Source organism: Trachemys scripta, chromosome 22 (genome assembly GCF_013100865.1).
Source record: "Trachemys scripta elegans isolate TJP31775 chromosome 22, CAS_Tse_1.0, whole genome shotgun sequence".
In the NCBI taxonomy this organism is placed as follows: domain Eukaryota; kingdom Metazoa; phylum Chordata; order Testudines; family Emydidae; genus Trachemys; species Trachemys scripta.
In genome coordinates, this window is record NC_048319.1 from 3,422,086 (window position 1) to 3,434,802 (window position 12,717).

At 55.2% G+C, this 12,717-nt stretch overlaps 1 protein-coding gene across 3 annotated transcripts in view; it reads right to left on the minus strand.

The window, feature by feature from the left end:
• LOC117868979 (small conductance calcium-activated potassium channel protein 2-like) overlaps positions 1–12,045 on the minus strand; it is a 66,810-nt gene extending 54,765 nt beyond the window's left edge. For all 3 annotated transcript variants that reach the window (XR_004643751.1, XM_034755417.1, XM_034755414.1), the window contains exon 1: positions 11,956–12,045. The gene's annotated coding sequence lies outside the window, so the exon portion shown is untranslated. The remainder of the gene's footprint in view (positions 1–11,955) is intronic.
• Between the last annotated feature and the right edge of the window lie 672 nt (positions 12,046–12,717).

The following is a 12,717-nucleotide window of genomic DNA, read 5'->3' on the forward strand; positions in this document are numbered from 1 at the left end:
TTGGCGGGGAAGATCTGAGAGAGACGAGGAGGAGGAAAGCAGGGAAAACGCGTCCTGCTGGAGAAATCTACCAGCCCGAGGAAGAGTTTGCCAAGGGAAGCGATGGAGACCCCGGGGGGGTGTTTGAAAGCAAAGTGGACGCAGTGCTGGGGAATATACGGAGAGGGACGACCCTGGGCTGGTGAGAGGAGCCGTCTCCCCTCTCAAGCCCCCATTGCTCAGGGAGCGAGTCCTGGAGGGCAGGGGAGAGAGGGGCTACTGAGGGGGAGGGTGGCGTGGTCGGTCCCACTGCCCCCAGCCAAGATCAGGGATTTAGCTCCCAGGGCTGAGCATCCTTAAGGCTCCTTTGTGGGGCTGGGGTGGGGAGCTAACGGCATCGCCTCCAACGGACACAGAGCCCCAGATGCCTCAACACGCAATGGACTGGAGCCCTTGGGGAGCCATCTTGGCCTGAGACAGGCTGTGGGTCAGGATGGGGGCAGGGGGAGGAGACCCAGACCTGCCTCACCCATAACCCAAAGGGACGGGGGGAAGGGGGACAAGGCTGGAGACTCCAAAGCCTGTTAACCCTTCTCGTGCCAGGATCAAGTGGACAAGGGGAAAGTGTGTTTGTGCAGAAGGCCCAAGACTGAAGGTGCAACTGGGCGTGTGGGGAGCTGGCCCCATTTCCCAGGGCGTTCCTATGAGTGGGTCCATAGGGGTCAGCCCTGGGACGCTAGTGGGCTCTAGTGGAAGGAACAGGATAGCATTGGGAGTCGGGACTCCTCCGTTCTACACAAAGGGGAGTGTTACCTAGTGCTTAGAGCAGCTGGTGGGGTCGGGAGGCAGGACTCCTGAGTTCCATTGCCAGCTGGGACGGGCAGCATGTCTAATGGTGAAAGCCGGGGATAATGTGGGGCCTTAATGCTCCCCCCAGGCCTGGCTCTGAAGTGCCCGTGCTGGTTTCTAATCCCATCCCTGTCACCATGTTTTAATTACTGCTGGTTTCTGAGGATGACGGAGGTTGCAGATTTCACACTGTCCACAAGGCCCCCAGTGTGGGCTGGAGATGGAGAACTTACATTAATCTTGGCCTCATTACTTTCCAGCCGTGGGAACGGGGCAGGAAAGGGGCTTTTCCCTTCCACGTCCCTGCCTGTGTCATTCACCCGGCCCCTCGGGCAGGGGGCAGAAGGCGAAGGCGCCAGGAGGCTGGCAGCGCTATTAATGGGCAGGTTAGTCCCTGCACTGCCGCCCGCCCACCTGACTGCTCCCCGGGGGCCCGCGGAAGAAACCCAAGGAAGAGCCGCGACCCCCAGAATTACTTGGTTCTAGTGCAGCTCAGCTGGGGCTGCGACTTCAGCACCGCCCCGAGACATCCTGCCAGCGGACTTATACCCAGCTCTTCTCTGAGCCCCTTGCCAACCTCCACACTTTATACCCAGCTCTTCTCTGAGCCCCTTGCCAACCGCCACACTTTATACCCAGCTCTTCTCTGAGCCCCTTGCCAACTGCCACACTTTATACCCAGCTCCTCTCTGAGCCCCTTGCCAACCTCCACAGAGCCTCACAACTCCCCCCTCGCCCCGACAAACGTGTGTCGTCTTCTGGCTGGGGCAAGCAAAGGCCCAGGAACAATTTGTTCAAGGTCACATGTGAGTCAACAGAACCAGGTGTCCCGACTTCCAGGCCCACCGAACACTAACCACCAGGCAATATTCCCCAACAGCGCTGGGGAGAGGACATAAGAGGCCTCCTCACAAAAATGGAACCCAGGCATCCGAATTCCCAGCCCTTCCCCCCACCCCCACTAATCACTAGAGCACACTCCACTCCCAGACCTAGGGCTGGGACGTGACTCTCAACCCCCTGCTCTAATCCCTAGACTCCCCTCCCCTCCCCTCACTGGGAACAGAACCCAGGCGTTCGGGTTCCCAGTTCCCTGCGCTAACAACCAGACACCACTCCCAGCCTTTCATTTATTTCATATGTTACCTGCGATTTCATTCCTCTCTAGCTTGCAATCCTCAGGGAGCTGCTGGAAACACTCCAAACCAGAGTCTCTCCGCAAACCCATTTCGTACATTGCCAACGGCCAGCCTCACCCCAGCAACGGCTCCTCCGTCCGCAGCGGCAGAGACCCAGGAGCAAGAGGCGTTTCCGACACGTCGAGGCTGGAGCAGCTTTTGGGGTCAGCGCTTCCTGTGGGCTCCCAAATTAGGTCAGGGAGAGCGCAGCGCCGAGTGGTCCTCTGAGATGGCGCCAAGTAAATATTTTATTAACCATCACTTAGCCGATGTTTCACTAATCGGTTCTATTGATGTCATCATAAATGGGCTTTATTAAATCTTTCCTCCTGTCAGGACATCAATACAAATATCTCCACCAGGGAAAATTTATTGCCCGGCCATGTAATGACAGTTGATTAAAATGTCTGGCCTGGCACCTCTGGGGTCTCCAGGGCTCGAACGCTCCAGAGTCTGGATGGAAAGAATTGCTACTGTGATCCAACCCCACTCATCACTGCCATGACAACCCCTCCAAAACCCAGCGCCACCCCCATCGCTACCATGGGAACCCTGCCAAACCCAGTGCCAGCCCGCTGCTGCCATGACGACCCCTCCAAAAACCAGACCCACCCTGACACCTGCAACCCAGCTCCATCCAGCATGCACATCCTCCCACCCACCAGCAACCCAGCCAGGTCAACTCTAGGTAACACCTCAACCCACTTCTCCTGGCCATGAGAATCCCTCTCCAAAACCCACCTCTAGCCCCATCCCCTGAAACCTGGCTCAGCCCATGATGAACAACCTCCCAGCCCCCCACAACCAAGATATTCCTGCTCTGGGAACCCTTCTCCAGCACAGCTATCTCCGCTGTAGTTAGCTGCCTTCTCCAAACCCCAGTTCAAGCAGCCACAAGGGTCTGTTCTGCGTTAGCGCATGGGATACAAGGGCCCCTCCTTATACCAGCTGTGTTATCCAGGGTGCAAAGATCTACATGGAGCCATAAGGATGAGAGTTGCAATCCCTAGAGCATTATAATCCCTTGGCAATAACAATGCAGATACGAACATAAGAACAGCCAGACTGGGCCAGACCAATGGTCCATCTAGCCCAGCATCCTGTCTTCCGACAGTGGCCAGGGATGGATGCTTCAGAGGGAATGAACAGTTTATCGAGTGAGCCATCCTGTATTGTCCACTCCCAGCATCTGGCAAACAGAAGTTTAGGGACAATCCCTTGGCTAATAGCCATTGGTGGATTTATCCTCCAAGAATTTAGCTAATTCTTTTTTGAACAGTTATATTTTTGGTCTCACAACATCCCCTGGCAATGAGTTCCACAGGTTGACTGTGCGTTGTGTGAAGAAGTACTTCTTTGTGTTTATTTTAAACCTGTTGCCTATTGATTTCATTGAGTGACCCCTGGCTGTTGTGTTATGTGAAGGGGTAAATCACTCTTCCCTATTCACTTCCTCCACACCAGTCATGATTTTATAGACCTCTCTATCATAGCCCCGCTTAGTCGTCTCTTTTTTAGTTTGAGTAGTCCCAGTCTTTTAAATCTCAATTTATATGGAAGCTGTTCCATACCCTTAATCATTTTTGTTACCCTTCTCTGTACCTTTTCCAAGTCTAATATACCATTTTGGAGATGGGGTGACCAGAACAGCGTGCAGTACTCAAGGTGTGGGTGTACCACGGATTTCGATAGTGGCATTATATTTTCTGTTTTATCTATCCCTTTCCTAATGACTCCTACCATTCTGTTCGCTTTTACGACGGCTGCTGCAGAATGAGCAGATGCTTTCATAGAACTACCTACGATGGCTCCAGGATCTTTTTCTGAGTGATAACAGCTAATTTAGACCACGTATTGTTTGTGTACAGTTGGGATTATGGTTTCCAATGTGCATTACTTGGCACTTATCAACACTGAATTTCATCGGCCGTTTTGTTGCCAGTCACCCAGTTTAGGGAGATCCCTCTGTACCTCTTCACAGCCAGCTCTGGATTTAACTATCCGAAGTAATATTGTACCATCTGCAAACTTTGCCACCTCCCTGTTCACCCCTTTTCCAGATTCTTGATGACCATGTTGAACAACACCGATCTTGTACCAGGCACGGACATTCTGTCCTCTTAGCGTCCGGCTAATACATAATCTTAATAGACATTGAGATAGAACATTTTTCCACGCGGAGAGCCCAGCTCGGTGTCACAAAGCCTCTGCTGAAAAAAATCCCTTCCTCTGAACCTGAAATGCAGCCTCCTCTGGGCTGCAGCCATGCAGTGCTTTGGGATAAGAAGCACTTTGCAGAGAGGGGATGTGGGATCTTGAACAAGCACCATCATATGTGGTGGCTCCTGTCACTACGCAGCTGAAGGATTGACTCACAAGCAGGGCTGGATTAACCTTTTGTGGGCCCAGCGCCAAACATATCTGTGGGCCCCCATAGGGGCAATGGAGCACGGTGCAGGGAGGTCGGTCCCCAGAGCGAGGGGCCAGCCGGGGCAATGGGACGGGGCATGGCAGGGGTGGCCCTGCTCTGCCCAGTGCAAGGGCACTATTTACAAACTGGCAGTTGCCAGATGCACAGTGGTCCACTTGGTCCTCTTCTGCCAGCATGCCCCTTCCCCTCATGGACAGGCCCATGTCATGCCTCCCCCCCACCCCGCCCAACACAAACACCCCCCCCACCAGACCTCCTCCGCAACTGCACAGCACCCTGCCCACCATCACCCCTGCCCAGAGGCCCACCACAACTGCCCAGCACCCCCCACAGAACCCCCACTCCCTGGTGCCCCAACACACACATCTTCCCTGCCCCCCCCAGCCCAGCACCCCCTCCCCCATACTCCCCAGAGACCCATTCCCCCATGTCCTGCCTCCCGACTACACTCACCAGCCCTGCTGGGAGGCGACTGTGTCTGCCGGGCTGAGCCTTGGTCCCGGGGCAGGGAATCGCTTCAGCCCTCGGGAGTGGTGCGATCAGCCAGGCCAGGGGCTGCCCCGGCCGGGCTCCCTCAGGACCCACTTGCCGAAAGTGGCCCAGCCAAGCCCTCCACACTGTCCCCGCCCCTCCACTGGCCGAGACTGGCCAGGCTTCTGCACCAGTCCCAGGCGGCTCAGCTCCGGGGAGACAGACAGGGCCCCACAGGTGGTGGGAAGTAGAGACTGCCTAGAGCCGGAGGTGCAAAGGGGTCCTGCCAGGGGGCAGAGAGGAGACCTCGGCCAGCTGCAAAGGCTGACAAGAGACCAGCCCCCTGCAGTTACTTTGCTCCTTGCAACAGAGAGTAAGACGACGCTTTTCTCACCTGGGCTGAGTTTAGTTCCCAGCAGCTCTTTCTTAAATAAGGCTCTGGGGACGGGAAGGAAATTGAACTATCCTCCCCGCTGGAAGGACGGCTATTTTCTTAAACGACCAAGGACAAAACTCTCTCTCTCCTTGTTAATAGCAAAATACTTCGGCACCATGAGGTCAGGGTTAATGACAGCCAGCAGCCAGGCTCCGCAGGGCGCATGGCGCGAGAGCACGAACAATGATTTTATATATAAATATACAGCACATAGAAATCACACCCGCCCGGTCTCACAGAACCTCAGAGCTCTCCTCGCTCAGACAATTAATCTCTCCTTCCCGGGCAGCCGCTCACACCCCCTCATAGATGGTAAGGTTGGAAGGGCCCATTAGATCACCTGCTCCGGCCTCTGGTGCAGCACAGACCAGCTACCCCCGTATCCAGCCCAATGGGTCTGACTAAAGCATCCTCCAGAAAGGCCTCCAGGCTGGATCTGAGGACATCGGTAGCAGGGACATCATTTGCTATGGGGCAAAGGGGGCAAGTTGCCCCCCTCAGGTCTTGGTTGCCCTCTCCTCAGACTTTCCGTAGGTCTGTGTGCTCCATACACCGCTGCCAGACTTGGCAGGATATAATACAATCCCATACCATGGGCTGTGTGATGACACAACTTTGGGTTCCCCCCCACCCGGCACCCACACTGGTGTGAAATGACGTCCCTGATCGAGAGATGGAGAATCTGCCACATCCCTTGGTCATTTGTTCTAATGGTCAGTTACCAGCACTGGTAACAATTGTGCCTAATGCTTCGGCCTCCAGCCAGGATCGATCAATCTTTCTCGCACGCACGCACGCACACACACACACACACACACACACACACACCCCGTCATGTGCCCCTTCAGTTTGGTCCTGCTCCCCAAAGCGCTGATGTAGCAGGGCAGAGCCCACCCAGTCCCCTGCCGTCTCTAGGTGCCGTTGGCTGCCTGGGCTCAGTCCCGCTTGACACATCTCAGCGCCTTCCCCTCTCTGCGCTCGCCACAGGGGCACGAAGCAGACGGTCCACTCTACTGGGACCGCAGTCTGTGCTGAGCTCCCTCTGTCACCCCTTGCTCCCAAGCTTACACCCACAGGCAAAACAGCTCCCGGCCGCAGCCTCCCCCAGCCAGCCGCTGGCCAGGCACCCACGGGACAGGGCTTCTCACCTGCTCCGGCTGCCAGCAAATGTCCAACCATATTCAGTAGGCAAGTTTCAATTTTCCTCATGTCTACCCCCTCCCAGAAGGGATGCATGGGGTGGTCACGTGCCCCCCCTTTAAATTGCCCCCCCCCCATCAAGAGTTATGCATCATCTCCTATTAGAAACCAGACCCAAACAGAGGGGAACTGACATGGCCAGCTGTGACCCAGCAGAAGATGTCGCCCGGTCCCCAATAACATTATTATTAATCATTATTTTAAATCATCTATTTGGTGACAGACAAGCTGTCCCTCCCAACCCTCCCCCAACCCCCGCCCCCGTTGTACTAGGGCTGCACAAACACATCAAATCATGGTGGAACGTTCTGACCTACCCCAGTAGGTTGGTTCTGTCTCCAGCCTCCCCAGGGAAGTAGTGGATAGGGAGGGACCTCTTGGGTCCCAATGAGGCCGGCATCTCAGAGATGCTTTTCACCCCACACATACAGTGCGGTAGAGAAGACAAGAGGATCCGGGCAGGAGGAGGCTGTGACAGGAGACGGACAAAGGTTCCCATTTCGCCCCCCCCCCTCTTGCTGAATGTCAGTTGCGGTGACGTGCCCTGACTGGGCTCATGAAGACGCTGGGGAGGATGGAGGTTTTCAGAGCATGTGCTGGTTTCCTACCCCCGGGTGGGCACTGAAAGGTCATGGGCTTTAAATAGGAGCGTGCTGGGGAAGGAATCCGCGGTAGTGCCTCACTGACTAGTGGAGAGAGAATGCTTCATGTGGGCACACGCCCCCCTGGGGCTCCCCCAGCTCCCAACGCAGCTGGAGAAGGATCAGTCACCCATGGGCATGGCCTGCACATGGCAGGGTATCATAGATGATCCCATCCAAGGGCGTGGGACCCTGGCCCAATGCACAGAGATCCAACAGAAGGGGATGCCCATGGCCTTCAGAGCCAGGCACCTTCGCCTGGCCAGAAACCCCTGGGACTGGATTTGCCTCTATTGCCCCTTGGCTTGAGTGCAGTTACCCCTGATTTACAGCAGCTTCCATCAGAGCAGGAGAGGGGCCAGTGGATTATCCTTTTGGGGTCTGAAACCTTTTTTCATGTGCAGATGATCCCCCTGATTCAATTCCCCTGTGCGATTTTTCACCCTTCCTTATTCCACAGAGATTCCGAAGAAAGAAAGAAAGAAAGAAAGAAAGAAAATAGGAGGGGGGAATAAACAGACACACTAGGATCTAGGGAAGTAGACAGACAGACAGACAAGGAGAAACAAGAGAGACAATGAAAGAGACAGGGCGTGCCCAGTTGTCTGGAGGTTTTCCCTGGGCAGGGAGGCAGAGGTTACTCACAAGGGCTTGGCGATGGCTGCATGGGAAGGCCGGGGAAACGCAGCTGAGTGCGCTGCTGAGGGAACCCCCTCGCCACCCCCACCCCAGCCGCCCACGCACAGACAGCGTCTATTATTTGCCAGGGAGCACTAGTAAATTATGCATCCTCTGCTTGGGTTTCCCAGTGATGGGATTCAGGGGCGGGAGGGGGTGTGTGCAGGGGACCCCAGGGGCCACCCTGCTCGCTGGCGTCACCCCGAGGAGATGGAGGCACAGAGCAGCGTTGGGACAGCCGTGGCAGGGGGAGTGGCAAATGGCAGAATGAGGACAGCCTGTGCCCCCCAGGGCCGCTCTGCCCCCAGACACGGGCTGCATGGAAAATTCTGCACGTGCTGCCAGGAGCGGATCAGGTTCCTTCCCCGTGTCACAAACAATGGGCACTAAAAGGCAGGTGGCCGCCGGGGCCAGGCATTCATTTCAGTAAACACATTGTAACCCCTGCCAGGCCAGACAACAAGCCAAGGGGGCCGGGCTTGTAAGTGAGCACCCAGCTTCTCAATTATATTTAGGTGCCCAACTCCCCTTGAATGCTAGGATTTCAAGGGGTGCGAGGCCCCTAAAATCCTTCAAGAAAGCTGGGCCAAGGTCCCAGGCTGAGACGCAGAATGTCTCGGTGACCGCTCAGACAGCTGCTGTGTCCCACCCCAGAGGTGGCTGCACTTCATGTGGCCAATGGGAACTGCACATGGGGTCGCTTGCGGTAAAATTCGACTCACGGTTTGCTAAGCCCCTGGGCACCCTAGAAACCTCAGATATTGCCATTATAATACCCCGGAGAATTGGCTGGCAGCAGACAAGGGGCGGAGCTATTGCTGACGGCTCCATCCATTGCCCGCCAGCTGGGGCTCCCCTCGCTCAGGGCGGATTTGGCCGGGAAGCGCCGCTGGCGGAATTCACGGTGGAGTTTTGGAAGCCAAGAAAGAATCGCGTTGGGAGCCAGCTCCCGGCTGGTCTGGCTGCACGGCTGCCGCTCAGGCTGGGAAACGGGGCATTGCTGATGGAGGCCGGGTCAATTGCATTGCACGGTAATTGCCTCAAACACAGAGACAATTAGAGCGAGCGGGTTCCGGTTCCATCTCAGCCACACGCTGCACAACTGCTCTGCCACATGCATTCGTATCCCAAAGCGTGAACTTTGGGGTCTCCTTATCCGAACCCCATCTCTGCCACTCAGTCCCCCTCCCCACTATTAACCCCTTCCCATGGGGATGGCAGTTCTCTCTTTCCCTTCTGCCCTGCTCGACTCTGAGTCAGGCCTGTTACTCCCGCCCATGCCAGTCAAGTTAAACAGAAAGGGTCGGGGGTTAGCCACCTACCTCCCCGTCTGGTACCTCACGACACTTCTGAGGCACCGAGCCTTAGAGTCACAGCTCGCCCCGGCTACTATGATTTGCATTACAGTAAAGCTAGAGGCCTCATCTGAGATCAGGGCCTCCTGTTGTGTCCGGTGCTGCACAGACAGTGAGACACTGTCCCTGCCCCTGTCTGAATAAAGCAAAGGAAGAACTGCCCCCAATATTTTACCGATGGGGAAACTGAGGCCCAGAGAGATTCAGTGACTTGTCCAGGGTCACACAAAGGATCGGTAGCGGAGCTGGGAAGCTAACACTGGTCCCCTGAAGCCGAGCCCAGCAGGGCCATGGCAAGGCCAGCCTTCTGGTTGTTACCTTGGCTGCGTTTGGGGTAACAGCTGGATGCCAGAGGGCACACCCCTGCTGGGACGAGAATTCAGAGGCAGGGAACACCCTGTCTTATCTGGAATAGGGGGACCCCCTGGCCAGCCTCACCAGCTCCACCTGGATTGTGGCATTGGAGGAAGAAGGAGCTGGCTTATCACCCACGACCCCTAGCCCCCACCCTCCCCGCCAGAGGCCTGTCCAGCCTATTCTTAAACCCTTCCAATGACAGGGATCCAGGGCCGATACAAGGAACTTCCACCTTTCCCCCCCCCCCCCCCCCCCCCGCGCCGCCCCCCCGCACCTCCGCCCCCCCCCCCGGCAGCCCTGCGCCGGCCCCCCCCCCTTTTACACCTCTGCTCCGCCTCCTCCCCGAGCACGCCGCCCCCGCTCTAATTCTCCTCCCCTCCCAGGCTTGCGGCGCCAAACAGCTGATTGGCACTGAAAGCCTTGGAGGCGGGAGAAGTGGAGTAGCGACCACACGCTCAGGGAGGGGGCGTAGGAACGCTGTAAAAAAAAAATTGGGGGCACCGCTTTTTGCCAGCCCCAAATCTTGGCACCCTAGGGAACCGCCTAGTTTGCCTTAATGGTAGCCCGGCCCTGCAGGGATCCCACACCCTCACTTTAGAGCTTAACAAACCTGGCCGTTGTTTTTCCTAATATCTAACGTAAATCCCCCTTGCTGCAGACTACGTCCATTGCTTCTTATCCTGTGTGGAGAACAACTGATCCCCGTTCTCTTTAGAACAGCCCTTAACCGATTTGAAGACTGTTATCAGGTCCCCCCTCAGTCTGCTTTTCTCAAGGCTAAACCTGTCCCCACCCTTCCCCCCCTTTTTTTAACCTTTCTGCACAGGTCGGGATTTCTAACCCTTGGATCATTTTTGTCGCTCTCCTCCGGACTCTCTCCAATTTGTCCACATCTGTCCTAACGTGCGGCACCCAGAACTGGACACAGGACTCTGGCTGAGGCCTCAGCAGAGTTGAGCAGGACAGTTACCTCCCGTGTCTTACATAGGACACTCCTGAGAAGAGTCTTTTTTGCAACTGCATCACATTGTCAACTCATATTCAATGTGATCTACTGTAACCCCAGAATCTTTTCAGCAGTGCTACAACCCAGCCAGTTCTTCCTCCGTTTGGAGTGGTACATTTGATTTTTCCTTCCTAAGTGAGGGACTTTGCATTTCTCAATTGAATTTCATCTCGTTGATTTCAGACCAATTCTCCAAACTGTCAAGGTCATTTGAATTCTAATCTTGTCCTCCAAAATGCTTCCAACCCCTCCCAGCTTGGTGCCATCTGCAGATTTCGTAAGCATATGCTCCATTCAATTATCCAAGTCACTGATGAAAATATTGACTAGTACCAGACCCAGGACAGACCCCTGCAGGACCCGACTAGAGACGCCCTCCCAGTTTGACACCGAACCATTGATAAGGAGGCTCTGAGTACAGTCTTTCAACCAGTTCTGCACCCACCTTGTAGTCATTCCATCTAGAGTAGACTTCCCTTAGTTAACTTATGGGAATGTCACGTGGGGCTGCGTCAAAAGCCTGACTAGAATCAAGATAGATCACGTCTCCTGCTCCCCCTACCCCGGGAGAGAGCCAGTGGGAACATCTTTCATGGGCTAAGTCTGTGCCCAGAAAGGGAATCAAAAAAGCAGGTCAGCACTGATTGTGCACTTGGCAGCATGCAAGGTGGCAGTGAGGCTGGTGGCTGGATGGGAGACCAGACCGCACAGTCATAAGCCATGACGCTGGTGGGTTCCATAAACCAGCTCTGTGCTAATCAACAAGCTGCTTGTGTCTCATTCTTCCTCCCCAAACTCCCCTGTTGTGATTTTAACCAGACACGGCAAGCCCCCCCAGCATAGCCATGAACTCACACAGCTGCTGCGCTCCACCCCAGAGGCGGCTGCATTTCACAGCGACGCAGCAAAGAGATCCCCGTCTGTGTTGTTTGTCCAGCCCGCTGGAGGAGCGGAGCGTTTCGGGGGTGGACCTGGCACCGATAGCTTTAAACAATCCCGCAAGCGCTGTTGTCAAATGCTGGCTGACGTTGCAAATCCGAACTATTCCCAGACCTTGGTCGGGTGGAAAATAGCCCTCGCCCCTCGGGGAGCTCTGGGGTCCGACAGAGCAGCTGCTACAGAGGCTGCAGCTAAAAATAGACTCGGACGGCCAAGAGGTTCCATGCGGGTGATTTATTTAATACTTTGACTATTTCTTGCCTAGGAAAGGCGTGCAGGATCCCGGGGGGAGAGGTGGGGGGGGCAAAGGCAGGCAGCATGGGAACTCAGGGTCAGGATGGCTGCCCTGTAGAATTTCACAGGCCTGCTAGACAGCGGGATGGATGTGGGGGGTGGGGTTGCAGGGACGGGTTAGGGTTAAGTTAGAGAACTCACCCAAGATCAGCAGCACCAGCACTGGGCAGGGGTCAGGGTCCAATGTCGTGAGCCACAAAAAGGATTGGAGGGCTGGAGAAAACGCCCGCCTTCAAGCTGCTTGGCTTATCCAAAAAGCTCAAGAGACGACTTGATGACGGCGCAGAAGTACCTTCGCAGGGAGAAAATCCCAGGTACTACGAGCTGTTTAACCTGCCGAGAAAGGCCGAACAAGATCTAATGGCTCCACGTTAAAGCCAGACAAATCCCGATTAGAAAGAATGGACAGATTTCTAATGGTGAGGGCGATTATCGGCTGGGACAAACTCCCAGGGAAGGGTCCATTCTCCATCCCGTGCTGTCTTCAGACCCAGACTGGAGCCTTTCTGGAAGATGCTTTAGCCAAACACAAGTCACTGGGCTCACTGTGGGGCAGTGGGGGAAACTCTTGGGCCCGTTACATACAAGAGGTCAGATGAGATGATCTAATGGCCCCTGCTGGCCTGAAACCCAATGAACCCAGGAATGAATCTGAGATTGGCTTTAAAACTATAAGGTCAAAACCAATGTGCGTTTTTCAATTTGTCACCTGGTTTCAGGCTTCTCTCCACCAGGAGAATTAGAAACTTGCTCTTCTTTATTAAACGGAAGCTGAGATTCTCATGGAACCACATGATTCCAGTGGCTGGGGCTTTAAGCATCAAATATTAGGAAGCAGCAGCTGTGGGACAGGCGCTGGGGTCTAGCGGTTAACCAAGGAAGGCTGGGAGTCCAAAATCCTCC